Below are 20024 nucleotides of genomic sequence, written 5' to 3'. Positions count from 1 at the left end.
TGCAGATGACAAAGCTCTCTGTATTTACACGGAATGATAGCTAAGATCTAAACAAAATTTTTTTAATGTTTATTTATTTTTGAGAGCGAGAGACAGAGATAGAGCGCAAGTGGGGGAGGGGCAGAGAGAGAGGGAGACACAGGATCGGAAGCAGGCTCCAGGCTCTGAGCTGTCGGCACAGAGCCCCACGTGGGGCTTGAACTCACAAACCCCGTGAGATCATGACCTGAGCCAAAGTCAGACGTTTAACTGACTGAGCCACTCAGGTGCCCCAATATCTAAGATACTGTTAGGTGAGGGGTAAGATCCAGAACTATACGTAGAACGAGCTATCCTGAACAGCAAAGGAAGAAAAGCAAAATTTATGTTTTGTATTTATGTATACCTAATCTCTAAAAGGGTCCATAAGAAACCAAAGGCAGAGGGGCAACTGAGGCAGAAACAGAGGAGTTGGGGGTAAGGATGGAAGGAAATTTCTCTATGTACCTTTTTGTAAATCAGGTGAGCATATTTTTGCCCTAAAATTTAATATGCCTAGAGATGCCTGAGTGGCTCAGTCAGGTAAGCATCCAGCTACGGCTCAGGTCATGATTTGCAGGGTTCGTGGGTTTGAGCCCTGTGTTGGGCTCTCTGCTGACAGTGTAGACCCTGCGTCGGATCCTGTCTCCTGCTCTCTCTGCTGCCCTCTCTCTCTCTCTCTCTCTCAAAAATAAAGTTACAAAAAAATTTTTTTTAATTTAACATGCCTAAAAATGTGTTCATTTAAGAAAAATAAGAATGAATTGCAATCCTATTGACATTAGTTTAAAAATGTGATTGCACCTAAATTCATTCTTTTTTAATTTTTTACATTTACTTATTTTTGAGAGACAGAGCACAAGTGGGGGAGGGGCAGAGAGAGAGAAGAAGACACAGAATCTGAAGCAGCACAGAGCCCGACGCAGGGCTCAAACTCACAAATTGTGAGATCATGACCCGAGCTGAAGTCGGTCGCTTAACCGACTGAGTCACCCAGGTGCCACGAAATTCATTCTTTTTTACTTAAAACTCATCTAACATAGAATCCCACTGATTCGGCTCACTTTTCTCCCTCAATCTTTACTTTTAACCATCTTCAAACCTTCAGAAAATTGAAATAATGGTATCATGATCAGCCACATATCCTTCGCTTAGGTTCACCACTCGTTAATGTTTTACTTTTGCTTCATCACTCTCTCGTCTTGTGAGAACAAAATGAGCCCTGTGCCTGCTCGCCAGGGCAGGATCGCGTGTGTGAGTCCATGGGATGTCCTGTTACGGGCGCTGTGGCCGAGAATAAGGAGCACCTAGATACTTTAGGGAGGCTAAAGTATCCAATATGAGTTGCAGACATCCACGACCCTTTACTCCTAAGGACTTCAGCCTGTGAATCCTAAGAACAAAGGACAGTTGACTATCTGACTTTTGATTTCAGCTCCGGTCATGATCCCAGGCTCATAGGATCAAGCCCTGCTTCAGGCCTCACGCTGGCTCTGGCTGTGGAGCCTCCTTGGGATTCTCTCTCTCTCTCTCTCTTTCTCTTTCTCTTTCTCTTTCTCTCTCTCTCTCTCTCTCTCTCTCTCTCTCTCTCTCTCTCTCTCTCTCTCTCTCCCCCTCTAAACTCAGTGGTTTAGCATCCACCAGTATAAGTTTTCTATGAATCCATTATGACAAAAACTTGTTGCAAAAGAGTGATTTTCTAGTTTTACCATTTCTTCTACATTTATTCATTGTCATTCATTTTAGGGGCATGAGGATCAGGATTAGTATGACTCAAACTATTTTTCGTCCAATGTGTTACAACCCCCAGATCTGCCCAGTGGGGATGTCTCCAAAGCTAGTTCCTGTGTCCTTTTGCCATGTTCCCATCAATCCTGGGGCATGTCCTTGCCTTTGGGAACAAGGCATTCCAGGTTTTGTTTGTACCTTTTCTGCTCCAGACCTGGAATCCACTATTTTCCAAGTAGCCTTGTTTCCTTTAGGTAGGGAATGGTATTTAGAGACCACAATCTGGGTGCTAGGGTTTTCACTGCTTCCCGGCCCCTCTTACTTACTCTGGTGAAGAACTGGTCTTTGCTGTTTTACCTCCCTACCCCTTCTCTACCCCACCCTCGTTTTCTTTTCCCCTTTCTCTGGCATCAATTCCTTGACGAAATGTCGGAAGCTCGAAAAACTAGCAGCTGCGAACATAAATGGTACAATATTTGAAGGGAGATAACCCCTTCATTTTTTTTCCCCAGTGTGTCCCCATCAAACTGAGTGGGTTACAGCTGAGCTATTTTAAGGACTACCTGTAAGATAAGCAGCCTCTGGCAGCCGTTTCCCATTCAGATCTTTTTCTGCGTGGGGGTAAAGAAGTGGAGAAATTTCATCTAATACAAATATGATTTGAATTTTAAAAGTCTATGTCTAATTACTACTTATGACTATAATAAAAATTGATTTTATACACTGTAATTTTGTGGTTTGAATATGTAATCAGAAATGTGAAGCTCGATGCCTTTGATTTTAATTTCCATAACCGATGCCTCTCAGTTCGCATATTTCAATGGTTTCTGGGCTGAAACACCTTTTTCCAATTAGCAATCAAGATGTGCACAGTAGTTCAAGACCTTCTCAGGGTTTGGACCACCCTGCATAATGCATTTTATTCTACGTCATGATTATGCTTGGCCCTTTATTGAACTGGTCATTACCTTGACCACAGAAAGACATCCCCCAGGGAATTCATTCTTGAATTCTTAAGCGGCCTCAGATTTGCATCTCTCTGGCAAGTAAACGGGTCACATTGAACCATCAATGAGCCAACATTTTCAGAAGACAAAAAAAGCTACTTACGGTTTGCCACAACTGGAGCGGTGCTCCAGTGTTTCCATAAAAGGTTCTTCACTCATTAAGAGTCCAGGGACACCACAGAAATCATGACACAGGACCAAGGACAAGCCATGCGGTCCCTCTCCTGTGAAAACTAAACTCTGGAGAGGTGTGCTCGAGCGCCAGCAGTGACTGCGACAATGGTGACCGAGAGAGAGAAGGCGGTTAGAGGCTCCCGACAGCGGCCCAGGACAGGAGTCAGAAGTGTTTGGATTCAGCGCCACAGTTCCAATCGTGGATTTGTCTGCATCTACCCCCACTGTTACAGTTCAGACCTCACATGCTTCAGATCATCGGATGGCGTCCCCACCATCAGGATGTCCCATGCATGAAGGGAAAATGAAAGGCTGTCCAGTGCAGAGCATGTGACCCACCTTGTGAGAACAAAATGAGCCCTGTGCCTGCTCGCCAGGGCAGGATCGCGTGTGTGAGTCCATGGGATGTCCTGTTACGGGCGCTGTGGCCGAGAATAAGGAGCACCTAGATTCTCATCTGATGCCACCACCTGATCGGACGCTGCCCTCCCCCACCCCCCACCCCCCCCCCACCGATGAGCCATTTGCACTGTTTACTCTGAGAGAGGACTCATCCATTCCGAGAGCAGATTCGGAGAATAAGTGGGTTTATCCTTCAGAACAGGTGCTCTGGAATGCGATGGTACGGGAAGGGTGGAAATGGAAGGATGAGGGTATTAGTCAGAAAGACAGCATAATATCATCAGAATTCACAATCAGAATAACGAGCAAGCCCGGAAGGAGATCCGGAAGTAGGAAGCCATTCATGCCGCCGAACATCCTTCGTGCTCCATCACTCATCCGGTTCGGAGGTATTCACCAAGGGCAAGAATTCATTCCTGGGTGGGGTACAAGTTGGCTTTTGACAGGCACGATTGGATCATCCACCCTTGTGGGCCAGAAGTCAGATAGGTCATCGGCTACTGCGATGGCGGTGAGGTCAAACAGGACTACCAGTTCACCACCCTGGACGCCCGGCCCGCTCCGGACCCTCTCTCGTGAGTGTGGGACAGAATGGAGGCTGCATGGCGGCGCTGGACCTCAGAGCCACCGCCTTGTTGGAGATGGGAAGACAGAAACAACTTTTGTTTCTGAGCAATACATTAAACTATTTTCCCCAAACTTGAATTGCTCTCATGACGTAGTGGGAATGTCAAGTGGGTAATGACACCTTACACTTCACTTAGTGAGGGTACCGTGCACGGCGCTCTTTGGTTTTTTGCCTTGCAGTTCGTAGCAGATCGTTATAGGTTTTCGTCCCACTCGGCTTACGTGGGAAGCAATCCCTTGGTTTCTCCTGCAGCTGCAGTATTGCCTCCGTATTTAATCTAGAAAAGCGAGCAACCTCTGAAAAAGAATTTTTCTTATAATGTGAAGAAATCTAAGAAATAATAATAAGAAAGAATTAGAAATGATTCCTCACTCTTTCTTATGAATACTTGAGATATAGACCTGAAGGCCCATGTGATGCTGAAGAGGTATTATCTGGCCAAATATTTGAACTAATACTATTCATTATAAATAAGTGGTTCTGCTTTTGAAAAAGTCACCAGCATTCCATTGTCCACACAACATAGTAGCTCACCCTTCAGAATCCCTACTATTCTGATACGTAACTGTGCTCCCAACAAGGTCTCGTTGCCTGTAGCATTTGCCAAGTTATCCCACCTCTAAGTCCCATTCCTTCTCCTGCCTGAAGCCCTCCCTCCAGTCAACCTAACCCGAACCTTGGCACAAGTCACAGCACAGGATGGTCCCTCTCAAAAGCACAATTTTATTTTGTTGAGTGTTAGAAGTCACAAGAAGAGTATTTTTCCCGGATACAGAATGTTTGCATCAACTCACTGTCTCAATGCGGATTTTTTTAAGGCAGCTCTAAGTTTGACATTGAAATTCTTTCTACCAGTCATTCATAAACTGTTTTTTCTACTTAGAGCAGTATGTTACAAACGACTGTTGGGTCCGTTCCTTCCTTCCTTCTGTCCTTCCTTCCTTCGTTCCTTCCTTCCTTCCCTCCCTCCCTCCCTCCTTTTCTTTCTTTTCAAAGAGTGTGTGCATGAGCAGGGGGGAAGCAGAGAGAGGGAGACAGAGAATCCCAAGCAGGCTCCTCAATGTCAGCATGGAGCCCAATGTGGGGCTTGATCCCATGAACCAGGAGATCATGACCTGGGCTAAAACCAAGGGTCGGATGCCCAACCGAGCCACCCAGCTTATCTCTTTGGAAATAAACCCTCCTATTACACTGGTTGTGATCACTGTTTTTAAAAAAAATTTTTTTTAATGTTTATTTATTTTTGAGACAGAGAGAGACAGAGTGCGAGTGGGGGAGGGGCAGAGAGAGAGGGAGACACAGAATCTGACACAGGCTTTAGGCTCTGAGCCGTCAGCACAGAGCCCGACACGGGGCTCGAACCCACGAACCGTGAGATCATGACCTGAGCCGAAGTCGGACGCTTAACCGACTGAGCCACCCAGGCGCCCCGGTTGTGATCACTGTTAAGAGTATAAAACACACGTACCTCCCCCCTACTCCAGAGATCCTCCTCCATCCCCAAATGGAAACCATTTCTTGATTTCTTTTAGCTCCTCCTCACCTACCCAACATAATGCATCCCAAGCCTGCCTGCCACAAGAGTCCTGTAGGAAAGTGCCAGGATACACTAGACAAGTGGATATAGGATATTTGAAAAATATAAAGTGATGAATCTATCAATTTCCTTATCTCTTCAACAACAACAAAAGACCCACAATCTTTTCAAAAGTCCATGGTAATAGACAAAAAATAACCATATACTATGCTACCAAAATCAAAAACAAAAACACCTAAATTAATTCCCCCAAATAACAGGGCTCATGCTCTTACCACTATGGGAAAAAAAAATAGCAAAATGATTAGTTAAACCAACAAAAATACCAGTAACCTGTAAACATACAGTCACTTCCCTGGTCCAACTGGAAACCAACAAAAGTCACCAGCTATAAACAGAGGACAGTAAGAGCATTATATGTCAAAATTTGGGAACATAGCTATACTTCGAAAAAACAGCTGTCCGGACTAAAAGCAAAGCCACAATATTTTATGCCTCCTTCCATAAAGAGGTAGTGTTCATTTGCTCAGCTCTTCATACCTGGGCTGTCCTCTAACTTACTTTGGCTAATAGAATGTGTGGGAGGGACATTGTGTGATTCTTGAGCACAGCAATTTCAATATTTGTTCTCCTGGAAGGTAGCTTCAACACTGCCACTTAAGAAAGACAAGCCACTGGATGGGGCCACTGGAAAAGAACCGAGGGGCCAGCACTAACTGCTTGACACCCGCTGGCCGTCAGCACACCTGACTCACCAGCTGAATACAGCCCCATAAATGGTCTCAAGTGAAATCAGCGAAAGTACCAAGTAGTCAACCTAAAAAATTATAAGACATAATAAACTATTGAAAGTTTAAGCCGTAAGTTTTACAGCAATAGTTAAACAAGTGAGAACTCTGTTTCTATTATAAATTATGGAGATTCCAAGAATTACGGTGGACATCTGCTGCTTTGGCCAATAACCCAAGTTGGTCCAACCAGTGAATCCTGAAACTTTTCTGGACACTTCCTAGCATCTGGCTTCACCTCAGGGCAAGAGGGCTGCAGCAGGTGCAGCCCTCCCAAGTTCAGGAAAGCCTCACCTTTCCTCCTTGGCCCCAGGAGGGTCCCTGTGGCCTGGACACCTGCAGGCTAGCTCAGTCCTAGGCTCTGTGCACTCCTGGAGTTGAGGGTGGAGTTCTTAGCTCACAGCCCATCAAGTAGTTGACCTTAATAGCGAAATAGTCAGGCTAAATAAATAAATAAGAACAGTTATTTTACTAGCAAAAAAAAAAAAATGGGTTTATTCGGGAATAACAGAATCTGTAAGAGATGCCATGTACGTCTTTCCCTGATGGGACCTGTAATTGATCATTCTTTCCTGTTGAGGATTTTTCTGTAGGGCTCTGTAATTGACAATTCTTCCTGTAATTGATGTTGAGTGGTAAAGCTCCCCCTCCCAGCCTCGCTGCTCCATTTTACTGAGTTTTAGGTCTATACATTTTCACCACGTATTATTATCTATATGATCTTACTACCTGGAAAACACTTCGTTGGTTTTCCAGGCAACAAGGAGGTCCCTTTCAACGCGTCCCTGACTTTTACCTCTCTGGGGGCTGGGACACGGGACTTACATGGTGGGTGGCATCACTCCACTTCTGGTAAAACAATTCCTAGACAAATATCTGCTATCTCTAAAATGCGGACGTACCGGGAAAAATACTTTTGTCTTTTTCTTTTCTTTTTCCTTCCGAAAAGGATGTTTATGTAGCTACCAAGCAGCCAAATAATACTGCCTCTCTCTGGGTTTCCCCCCTGAGTCTCCTTACAGACAAGCCTGTGCCCCATATGGCTGAAGGCTCCTCAAAGAGCAAGAAGATGGTCCCCCTGTGTGCGGCAGGGCTGTGGGAGGGGGGCACCCACTCACCTGCCCAGCCTCTGCTTCCCCGACCACAGCAGAACCCTGGAGAAGAAGAAAGACTGGAAGGAGCCATAATTCTGAGGGCAACTCAGAAACAAGAGTTTAGCCAGAGAAGGTTAGCCCTGATGTGAAAGAGAGACCTTTGGGGGCACCAGGGTGGCTCAGTCAGTTAAGCGTCCAACTTTGGCTCAGGTCACGATCTCTTGGTTTGTGGGTTCCAGTCCTGCGTTGGGCTCTGTGCTGACAGCTCAGAGCCTGGAGCCGTTTAGGATTCTGTGTCTCCCTCTTCTCTGCCCCTCCCCAGCTTGTTCTCCCTCTCTCTCTCTCAATAACAAATAAATTTTTAAAAATTATTTAAACAAAGACAGACCTTTGGACATTTCTGTGTGTTAAGGTCTCTAGCCTCTCCTGCCCGTTCCTGCAGAGAACTGCGGATGCTGAGCCCAGGACAGAATCGGGATGGCACCCACAGAGCCTGGCTCCCCAACTTGGTGAGCTGGGGTTCCCACTGGAGGGAGGGGGCATTGTGCAAAACCTCTGACCCCCACTTGGCGGAGGGAGGGCTGAACACGGAAAACTGAGCACCACCCACATTCCGGAGATTCTGTCCGCAGAGCGTTTGTTAACCCCAGTTCATTTGAGAGGTCTGGATTAACCACTGGACATTTTGGATCTTATGACTTGGGAGAGTAACAGGTGCTACATAAAACTTAATGTGCTTTCTCCCCCCCCCCCCGCCCCCCAACGTTTGTTTGTTTGTTTGGAGAACAAGAGGGGGAGGGGCAGAGAGAGAGGGAGAGAGAGAGAGTCCCAAGCAGGTTTCAGGCTTCAGTGCAGAGCCCGAGGCAGGGCTCAAACCCACGAACCTTGAGATCATGACCTGAGCCGAAATCAAAAGTCAGACACTTAACTGCCTGAGCCACCCAGGTGCCCCCCAACGTGCTGTCTACTGTGCCAATGCCTCTGTTACAAAATTAATCCCATAAATGGCTGGTAAAGAGAAGTGCTGAGCGTGTCTTCCAGGTAAGTGACACCAGCGCTTTATGTCACTGTGCAACTTGGGGGGTGTCTGCTTGTTCCCAGTCCCCTCAGTCCACATCCCACCACTTCCAGCACCTGGCCAAGGGTCCCGGCCCCTTCCCTCTTCCAGGCCTTGCCAAGGTCCTAGACCACACACCTACGTGCCCTGGGCAGAGTCCAGGGAACCACTAGGCACCGCCCCTGCCTAATACCATGTGACCCCTGGGGGAAAGAGTCCTTACCACAGAGGAAACTAACTCCCAGTGGGGTCTCTGGCCTGGCATGCACTGAGCTCTCCTGTCCAGTAGCCAGAAAGCAGGAGAGCCAAGGATCTGAGACCTTTTGTCCCTCATTCAGCACTTGCTTCCCTGTCCTCAGTGGGTGGGAGGTGAAGGGAAGACAAGAGGGGGCCTCCAGGCAGAGGTGGACAGTGAGAAAGACTGTGGTGACTCCTCAGGCCCCACCCCTTTGGCCGTGTAACCTACCGCTTCCCTTTTCGGGGACCTGAAGACTAGGGCAGGCAGGAGACCCACACCAGACGTCACCTTTCTTGAGCACCTGGGCGTGGTGGATAAATAGATAGCTTTCCAAACTGATACTCTTTTATTTTTATTATTTTTTATTTTTAGAGAGCGTGGGAGCAGGGCAGAGGGGCAGTGGAGGAGGGAGGGAGGGAGGGGGAGGGGGAGGGGGAGGGGGAGGGAGGGAGGGAGGGAGGGAGGGAGGGAGAGAGAGAGAGAGAGAGAGAGAGGATCTTAAGCAGGCTCCACACTCAGCACAGAACCCCACACGGGGCTCGATCCCATGACCCTGGGATCATGCCCTGAGCCGAAATCAAGAGTCGGATGCTCAACTGACTGAGCCGCCCAGGAGCCCTCTCTGATTTTTAAATAAAAAATACGAAATTTCTGTAGAAACAGAAATAAGTTCACGTCTATTTCCAAACCACACAACTTCTTTGGAGGCTTATTATACCAATTAAAATGTGGATCATAAATAACTCATTTGTTTCCAGCGAAAGGGGCCCCATCTGGCATGATCCCAGATGAGTGCAGGCACCGTCCAGCCGGCCTCAGGGGGCTCTGCACCGACAGCTGCAAAATGGGAGGCTGCCCCTGCATCAGGCGGATTCCCTCCACGACAGAAGCAATTTACATGTTGCCAGTAATGTGAAGAATTAAGTTCGCTGGCAGCACATTTCTGATGTGTTTCAGTGATATCTTCCCATTGCTTTTGGACCGGTACCTGGGAAGCTTCCTGGGCTATCTCCAACCCTTAATCAAGTTCTTATCCTGGGATGACTCTCCAATGTCTTCCAGATGGGTGTTCTGAGAACACCAGCCCAGCATTCCAGGCACACAGAGCACCGACCTCCCTGCATATTGGAAACCATAACAAAGGGTAAACACATCCTGGAGCCTCCACTAAGGCGGACAGAAAGGGTTCCAGGTGATAGATGTGAACTATCGCTCCTGAAAGATTTTATCACATAATATGTTCAAACGGTAGGATATCCAATGACCTTAGGCAAGGGCCAGAGAAAGCCCTCTGAAAGCTGGCTGTCCTGCTAGGCTGAGTTCCTGGAATAAGTCTTGGAGCCTGTCAGAAAAACACAGGATAAAGAAAAGTCTGTGCATATTTCCAGTGCTCTGGTTCAACTGAGAATATCCCGGTTTTTCTTTGTAATACTCCATTCACATTCATTTTGCCCAGAAATAGATAAAGGGACAGAAGAACTGGATCCATCCAAGCATCTCTTGCCTTCAGGAAAGAGGAGAATGAAAAGAGAGAGGATCCACTTTCTTGGAAAGTCACTCTTTATAAGCAGTCTTACCGAACAAAATTCTTGAAATCAGAGAACGTGTCTGACACATGCATACACACAGGAGCAGAATTTAACTCGCTTTACAGACATTATTGCCATCCACTATAGACGCCGTGCTTAATGGAAACCCACAAAGGTGAATATGACTCTCTGTTTTCTTACCGTCACCGTGTCCCATTCTAGGACCTAACAACAAATCACTGGGAAACGATGTTTTAAAATAGCATCAAACATAATCTATAGTGACAGGAATCAGATCAAGATAACATAAAATACTTAGGAATGAAATTTGTGCTGGACACCTACATTGAAAACTGCAACATTTAAAGAAGATTGGAATACATGCAGAAATCCCTACCTCTAATGGGTGGGGAGACCCAATATTTGTTAAGATGTCCATTCTGCCCAAATTGATTTACAGACTCATGCAATTCAAGTCAAAACCCCAATAGGGCCTTTATGTAGAAATTTATAAGCTGATTCAAAAATTTATGTGGATATTCAAAGGATCTAGAAGAGCCAAAATAATTTTGAAAAAGAACAAAGTTGGAGGATTTATGGAGGCATAAAGATAGATGTATAGATAAATGGAACATAACAGAAATCCAGACATAGACCCACATGATGGTGATAAAATTGGGTATCTGAAGCTCTATCCTTACCTCACATTGTCCATAAAAACTGACTTGAAACGCATCAGAGACCTGCATGTAAAAGCTGAAACTAGAAAGTTTCTAGAAGAAAATACAGGAAGAACCTTTGGGACCATGGAGTAGGCAAAGATTTCTGATACACAGAAATCTCTCTGCCTGGAAACGGGCAAGCTTTACAAATCATGCCTTGATTTAATTTTTAAAATTGTCTAGACCAAACAAAGCGTTGGGGAAAATGCTAACCATGCCATTTGAACTTAAAAGTGAGTAGTGTGTATAGCTGTTACATTGTGACTTGCACCACAAAATTGAGAAAATAGTCTTCCAACATTCAGAACTTATAATCTGATTTGGCAAAGAAGTTGCTTATGTCATTGACAGACAAGCGATTTTTCCAACAAACGTTGTGTTTCCCTTTTGTCTTACTCCTCCTCAAAGTAAACGAAAGTGGCAACTACACCAGTTCCCTGCAACCACTGGTTGGCTAGAGATACAAGACTCTGGCAAAACTCAGCGAAAACAGTTTGTGATAATCAACTGAATACGTACAATTTACAATGAAGAATATCATACAGTTTATTACTATTTATCAATTATGGAACAAACATCCTCTACATCAGTAAAGTTTATACTTTTAGTATGTTCAATTATTTACGTTAAAGAAATAGATGTTAAAATAAAACATTTTTTCCCAGAGCCTGCTGTTAAATATTTACCAGTATACCACTGGACACAAGGCATATTTTAGGCGATGGGAGTGATCTATATATTGATTAGAGTGATGGTTTCATGGTAGATGCATTTGCCAAAACTCACCGAACCATGTATTTTAAATGTGTGCATTTTCAAACTGGTGCAGCCACTCTGGAAAACAGTATACAGTTTCCTCAAAAAGTTAAAGATGAAACTACCTTACGACCCAGCAATTGCACCTCTAGGTATTTACGCAAAGAATACAAAAACACTAATACGAAGGGATACATGTACCCCAATGTTTATACCAGCAATGTCTACAATAGCGAAACTAGAAACAGCTCAAGTGTTCACCGATAGATGAATGGATAAAGATGTGGTGTGTGTACAATGGAATATTATTCAGCCATAAAAGAGAACGAAATCTTGCCATTTGCAACGACATGGATGGAGCTAGACGGTATAAAGGCAAGTGAAATAAGTCACGGAAAGACAAATAACCATACGATTTATTTCAGTCATAGGTGGAATTTTTTTTGAGAGAGAGAGCGTGCAACTAAGTGAGGGACAGAGAAAGAGGGAGGGAGAGAGAGAGAAGCGGGGCTTGTGCTCACCCAAAGTGGGGCTCCAGCTCACCCCAAGTGGGGCATGAGCTCACCCGACGTGGGACTCGAACTCATGAACCATGAGATCATGACCTGAGCCAAAGTCAGATGCTTAATGACTGAGCCATCCAGGCGCCCACTCATATGTGAAATTTAAGAAACAAAACAAACAATCATGGGGAGGGTGGAAGCAAGAGAGAGGCAAACCAAGAAAGGGACTCTTAACTATACAGGACTGATGGTTCCAACCAGAGAGGAGGTGGGTTGGGGGATGGGTAAATTAGGTGATGGGGATTAAGGAGTGCACTTCTGTGATGAGCACCGGAGGGAAGTGTTGAATCACTGTATCGTACACCTGAAACTAATATCACACTCTGTTAAATAACTGCTACTTAAAAACTAAAAAAAAAAAAAAAAAAAAAAAAGTGTCCATTTTATTGTATGTAAATTGTACCTCAATAAATTTGATTCTTGAAAAGTAACACAAAATGAGGACTACCGACTGATAAACTCATGAACCTCAGCGAATTCCATAGTAGCTGGTCCTTGAGAAAACATTTCAGGGGTCATAACACACTTTATTTCTTAACTTGACGCCTAGAAGAGACAAAAGTCAAGGGGCGCCTGGGTGGCTCAGTCAGTTTAGCGTCTGACTGCAGCTCAAGTCACGATCTCCTGGTTTGTGAGTTCGAACCCAGTAGCTGGCTCTCTGCTATCAGTGCAGAGCCTGCTTCGGATCCTCTGTCCCCCTCTTTCTCTGCCCCTCCTCTGCTGGCACTCTCTTTCAAAAATAAACATTTAGAAAAAAAAAAAGGAGTCGAAACTGCTCCTCCCACCACCTACTGGTCCCGCCTACACGTTGCTGGGACCCTGGGTCGTTTGGTCCGGCCCAGCACACATTTGCCTCATCCTCTGGAAATATCCAGGAACTCACTCGTCTATTAAAAGAATACCGGAATAAAAAATAAAAAATAAAATAATACCTGAGAGGAATGCCTTTGCAGGAGCTGGGAGTAAAGGAAATGTGTGTGTTGCACTTTCCAAAGCCTCTTTTATCTGGGTCTTTATGAATCACCCACAGAGCGGCCCTTTGGTCCCAGCACATGGTGCAGGGGGTGAACAGGCACGAGCCCGTTCACCACGGAGGTGCCGTGGCCACCGCATGGACAGGAAAGCTGAGTCTGAAAGTCAAAGCCACAGATCTGGATGCTCTGTCTTCACGAAGTGAAACGTTCACAGTGTGTTTGTCAGGAGTCGGCTCACTGAAGCTTTCCTTTTTTCAACCAGGTATTTCACTGCCCCCAACCCTCTGTCCTACATGTTTGTACATATGTGACCTATACGTCATATACATATGTATGTAAGCATACATATGATCCATATCATACGTGTAAGCATACGTATCAAGATAAATGCTTGTTGGGAAAGAAGACAAATTGGTTTGCCCACGGTCCCTGTGAATTAAAACCCTACACTTGTCTCCAGCAGCCCAAGCTGAGAGGCTTGAGGTTTAGTATCAGTTAATCAATGAGCAGGCATTTATAGAATACAGGCTACATGTTTATGATGCCTTCCTGGAAAGATGGGCATTTATGGCTTTGCGTTTCTTTAATTGACGCAGGTAATCCCAGCCTATTGTTTCCATCATATTTCTTTTCTAGACCCAGCAGAAGTACGGGCCTTGAAATTGTGGCTTTATTGCTATTAATACATACTGGCTAAGACTGGTTTATATATACATATATATACATTTTAATTACGGGCTGCTCTTTGGATTTTCACTGTGACACAATTCTATCACAAAGGGAATCTTTATATTTTTAATTAATAGCAATGATTTAATATACAATTATGAATTTGGTGAATTTACAATAGCCAATTTTAGTAAATGCTCTGTTATGTAAGGAATAAGGGATAGATTTATCCTGAATAAAGCATTTTAATGCAAGCCGGGAAGAAGCAGATGGGTGGACTGCTGGGAGACAAGTCAGTCCGGAAGTGACCCTGCTCTGTGGCATCACACAGGAGAGTGGGAGAGCCCAGCACAGAGCGTTGCTGCTCCTTATGGTTCAAAACCAGTCCTGCACAGTGTCCCATGTGTTCCCTGGGCCCGTAAACTCACACAGGCCCCGGACAAAGCCCAGGCTGTCCTATGGCCACCTGGATAGAGACGAGCACCCGGGAGTCCACCTAGAACTACGCGGAAAAAAGCACCATCAGGGCATGGTGACAGGGCTTACAGCTGTCTAGGTATCAGGCTGTGGCCATAGGGCTCGTTCAAAACAGCCACTGTTGGGGTGCCTGAGTGGCTCAGTCAGTGAAGCGTCGGACTTAGCTCGGTTCGTGATCTCGTGGTTCGTGAGTTTGAGCCCTTCATCCGGCTCTGTGCTGACAGCTTAGAGCCTGGAGCCTGCTTTGGATTCTGTGTCTCCCTCTCTCTGTCCCTCCCCCACTTGTGCTCTGTCTCTGTCTCTCTTTCTCTCTTACAAAAATAAACATTAAAAAAATAATAATAATAATAATAAAAAACAACAACCCAGCAACTGTTTCATGGCCCTGGCACTGTCTCCTCACTCTGTCCCACTGGAAGCTTCCAGATGGTTCGTTTGTTTATTCACAACGCACAGTCTTACAGACCAGGGTCATTTGCTCACCATGCCTGCCCCTTCTGCTGCATCCACATACCGTTCTATTTCACCCAGAGGGCTGTTCCCCTAGCTGAGTGCTGGACCCAGCCCCTACTGGCTTGGAAGAGTCAACTGTTAAATTTCTGGAAAGTTTACGAGCTGGTTGTTAAACACGATCATTATTAAAAATTAATATGCTCATATGAGCGTACAATTAAATTGTATTAAAATACAAAGGTAAGAAAGACCCCAAACATCATCCCTAGTTACCATGTTTCACGAAGTCCTTTCCTCTTGAGGCCACTTATGACTGTCGTCGCAGCTACTAGACATCTCTTCCCAATTCAGCTCCCCGTTCAGTGACCTCACATTGGCCACAATGGGTGTATTTACACCATGAAACGTGCCAAAGGAGACAACTTGGGGTTTTATTTTGCTTGGTTTTTTGAAGAGCCTTTGTCACACATCCACCAGCCTGTTGGGCCTTAGGCGTATCTCTCGTGGGACAGGTGCTGGCTGAGCAGCTGATAGGCTGGTGAACGCCAGAAGACACTCATAGCAGAGGGGACGGTCTGAACAGACCCTCGGAGCAGCAAGAGGCAGCAAAGGGCAGGAGCCAGCCTGAGAGCTTTACAGGACCCGAGCACTGCCCTGGGGGGTCAAGGAAAATGAGAAGTGAAAGTTCCCCCCAGCCTCAGCTGCAAGGAATAACAAAGAGGAAGCTCTAGAGAGAACCATGACTGTCGCCAAGGAAAGGGTACCCGGACCCAACCCAGTATCCTCAGCAAAATCCCCCAGGCACTACTAATCTGTCTGTCTACACCTGCAGGAAGCAGACCGAGAAGGAATGAGGCTGAAGAAGGTGTGGGCAAGGGCACCATGGGGTTGCCTTCCGGCAGAAGCTCTTGCCAGATGGAGGGGAGCTGGCTGAGCATCCTCCTCCTTCTCTTGAGAAACACCCCAGTGTCTTCTGGGCCTCCGAGTGGGCTGGTGTGTGAGGCAACTCACTGTTGTGAGCACCACAGGCCGAGTGGTTTCAATAACAGAAATTTACTTCTCACGATTCTGAAGTCTACAAATCTAAGATCAACGTGTCCACAGGATGCCTTCCTTCTGAGGTCTCTCTCTTTGGTTTGTAGATGGGTCTGTCCTAATTTCTCCTCCTAAGGACACCACTTTTGTTAGATTAGGGGCCACGTGATGACATCATTTAACCTGAATTATCTTTTTTTTTTTAATTTTTTTTTAACGTTTATTTTTGAGACAGAGACAGAGCATGAACGGGGGGAGGGCCAGAGAGAGAGGGAGACACAGAATCCGAAGCAGGCTCCGGGCTCTGAGCTGTCAGCACAGAGCCCGACGCGGGGCTAGAACTCATGGAGCGCAAGATCATGACCTGAACCGAAGTCGGGAGCTTAACCGACTGAGCCACCCAGGCGCCCCACCATAATTATCCCTTTAAAGGCCCTATTTCCAAATACAGTCACATTCTGAGGTACTGGGAGTTAGGACTCAAACATATGAATTTCTGGAGGATACAAATCAGCCAATAGCTAAGGGTGTCCGAGAAGGCTCTGGAGGCATAGGTGGGATCCTGAGGGCTGACTGAGAGCAGCCAGCTCTGGGAGAGAGGGACTGAGGGACTCTGGGCTCCTCAGGGGAGGCACTATGTCCTATCTGCCTTTGTTTCTTGAATGCCCAGCACTATAACTAGCACTTGGTAGTTTTTCAATGAAATGTTTCTTGAATGAGTCAATGAGTGAGTGAGCTTGCTGACAGAGAAAGAAAAGGAATCTCCTTCTCAGTACGTTTTTGCACACAGGTGAGAGTCCTTCCGGTTTACTGAAGGGCAGGTAAGGGTTTTCTTCATTTCCTCTAAGGTTGGTTCATTCTGGATCAGAGAGGTGAGGACTAGGGCCTCCGACCATTCAGGCCCCACCGTCTGCGTCAAATCCCCAAGAAGTAGCACCCAGAACCCAGAGCTCTCCAAAGACAAAGCCTGGGAGGAAATAATGTACTGGGGCAGAACCACAGAGAAAAGAATTCAACGTCAAGATGAAGGCACTTGATGACACATAATATGTCAACTAGTTTCCACACCCATGTATTGTCACCTATTATTCACTCATATATCACCATCTTGCTGTGGGATGGCAGTGCATTTCTACATTTTTGACATTTTATGTCCCAAAGTAAAAGCCCCTGGGGCCCAGGAGGCTCTTAGATTGGTCCTGTGCCTTTTAGCTTTCCAGCTATGAAGAGCGTCCTAGATAGGGTGACACAGCCGAGGCCTCCAGCACAGAGGTTTCCTGCTAAGAAGGAAGCTGCCATTCAGCAAGTGGTCACAAAAGCCTGAGGGGGACCCACTCCTGCAGGAAAGGGCTCTACAACAGGCTTTAGATGAGAAATGCTTTTCTAAACATTTCCTGTTGCCCACCCCGCCCCCCGTCCCCACCAGGTATGGCCACAGCTGCTCTGTGGCTCAGGATACAGGAGCTGAGGGTTGGGTTTTTTTTCCCTCCTAAGAGTGCTTTCAGAACTCGGCCCGTCATTCTGGGAAGGAGATGAAGTGGCAGGAGTGTTTCATTAAAAAAGCGAACGTTTTCCTTTGCCCAGGAAGAGCACAGTGTGAGGAACACCCGCGGTGCGGCTTGGCCACAGCAATAACCCCGAATCCTGATTTCTGACATCAAGCCTAGCTGTAACAGTTCCCCCAAAAGGGGTCTGAAAAAATGCCATTCCATGTACCACATGCAATTGTATGTAAAATAGGCCCGCGCTGAGCAAAGAAGCATCAATATCTATTACTTAGAAACAGATGAGAAGGCAAATCGGCAGCTGCTAGGCAATGAGACGAAACCCCACTCTGTTGTGTTTCGTGCCTTTAGATTTTTTTTAATGGGCCCCACTTTCCTTCTGCCTCTGGCATCTTGTAATTGTCAGTGAGTCTGGTGGTACCGTCCCATGATATAACTAATCAACTGTAGGATCGTGGCTAATACACTGGTATAAAAGAACTTATTAAGACATAACCCTTAAATGTGTGAGTAACAATGTGCAATCCAACATGAGGCATAAACAGCTCTGGAGCCCAAGCTTGCCGTCAAGCTCGCTGTGGCTTTCTCCAAGCGAATCCGGGCATATGGTGCCATAATGGAGCATGAATTTACAGCAACAGAGATGTACGAGGGAGATTAAAGCATCATCTGTAAGGACATACTGCGTGGCAAAAAAACAACAATTATTGTATTTTCTGCTTTGTATTATGATGAGGAACTCAATCCCTTTCCGTAGAGTGTGGGCTCCCTCTGCTGCTGACAGGAGACACCAGGACTCCAGGCACACGGGGAATCCTTGGGGACTGCAGCAGAGCAGGTGGCCTGTCCTGGCAGGAGAAAAGAGGGGGCTGAACGTTGCGGAGGGACAGACTCCATTCAATGGGAGATCAGGACTATCGGTGCAGCTCCCGCAAGGAGAAGCAAGAAGCGGGCACAACAGAAAAACACAAAGGAGCCATCAGCTGTACTGACCACATCACCTGTGACCCTAGTGAAATGTGGCACAGAAGTGATGACATGGCACCCACCCAGGGTGGCCCCTCTATCCCGTTCTCTCTCTCTCTTCTTGTCTCTCCACACGGCCTTACCAGGAGCCCCTCCGGTTCCGTTTCAGACTGCTGCCGATACTTTTGCTAGTTGCCTGCGTTCTGCTTTGTCCGAGGAGGACTGCCTCACTGCACCAAGGAGACTGCACCACCCAGGTTTATCGCCTTCCACGCAGCAGCAGGGGATGTGTCCCAGAGAGCCTGGCCCGCTCCCTCCCAGCCCCCACCATGGTTCCACTTCAATGGTCGCTTCTCAGCAACACGACTCTTATTTGTTTTAATGTCTTATTTAAACACTAAAGCCCCAATGTGGGGCTCGAACTGATGACCCCGAGATTAAGAGTCGTGTGTTCCTCCGACGGAGCCAGCCAGGCGCCCCTCGGCAACAGGACACTTTAATGCATCAGTAACCCCAGGAGAGCAGAAACGTGTTATTTTTTTTAATTAATTAATTAATTAATTTCAAGTAATCCATCCACCCAACATGGGGCTCCAACTCACGACCCGGGGATCAAGAGTTGCATGCTCCACCGACTAAGCCAGCCAGGCGCCCCTGTGGGTCAGAAACATTTTAATGCCACACCTTTGATATGTCCGTTTTGGCCAAAGCAAAAATAAACGCTTAAACTCCAGCTGTTCCTATCAGCACGAGGTAAGTGACAGATCATAAAGCCTGACCCCAGGAGATGGACTGGCGTGGGGTAAGTGGATGCGCTCAGGGGTGGGGGCAGACATACCCTTTGAAACAGGACCGCGCTCGCTCCTCCGAGAACTGTCAACCATCCTAAGCAAAACGGCTCCTTCTCTGATAGTTTGGTTATTTGCATGGTCGGTATCTCGAATTCTCTGATTTCCCTCTTATAATGGCCATGCTAATTTCCTTTCAGTTAGTCAGTAGAGATGCCATGTGTGTTTGCAGACTTCCTGGTGACACCAGCACTATTTTACTGGGCATAATTAGATGCTGGGTGACAGGGGAGCAGAGATACTGGCTAGTTCTCTGGGGTATATATGCTGACATATATAACCTGTGCATATATATATATACACACATATATATAAATATATGTATACATACACATACATATTTGCACGTGTGTGTATATATATATATACATCATATTTGTGTGTGTGTGTGTGTGTGTATATATATACACATATATATGCTGACACATGACACCTGTTCTCACCTGCAACCTGCATAGAAAAATGTTCAATTACATTGTTGACGGTGTCCTCAGGAATGTACATTTATATCTTGTATCATTAATTCCAACACCTATAGCATTTATTCATTTGTTTATTTAGGAAGGAAGCCACCACAATCATCCAGAAGAGAGAAGAAGGTGGTTTGGCCAAGGCAGGTAATGCAGGAGGAGGTGAGGAGGGGTAGGATTCTGGAGAGATTTTTAAAGAGAGAGAACACAGGATATTCAAGTGAGTTGGATGTGGGGTGAGATGGGAAGAGGGGAGTCAGGTGTGCAATGATGGGGGTGCCTACTTTTTGACCTGGCTGCAAGGTGGTGCCATTTACTGAGAGAGCGAACAATGGACGTGGCAGATTCTAAAGAAGTCAAGGGTTTACTTTGGGCATGCTAACTTT

At 46.1% G+C, this 20024-nt stretch overlaps 1 pseudogene; it reads left to right on the top strand.

Annotated features, from left to right (window-relative positions):
• The first annotated feature begins 540 nt into the window (after positions 1-540).
• LOC102955000 lies at positions 541-4001 on the top strand (annotated as a pseudogene).
• The last annotated feature ends 16023 nt before the right edge of the window (positions 4002-20024 follow it).

Source organism: Panthera tigris, chromosome E2 (genome assembly GCF_018350195.1).
Source record: "Panthera tigris isolate Pti1 chromosome E2, P.tigris_Pti1_mat1.1, whole genome shotgun sequence".
In the NCBI taxonomy this organism is placed as follows: Eukaryota; Metazoa; Chordata; class Mammalia; order Carnivora; family Felidae; genus Panthera; species Panthera tigris.
The sequence above is the reverse complement of the archived record's forward strand: the minus strand, read 5'-3'. Positions and strand labels throughout refer to the sequence as shown.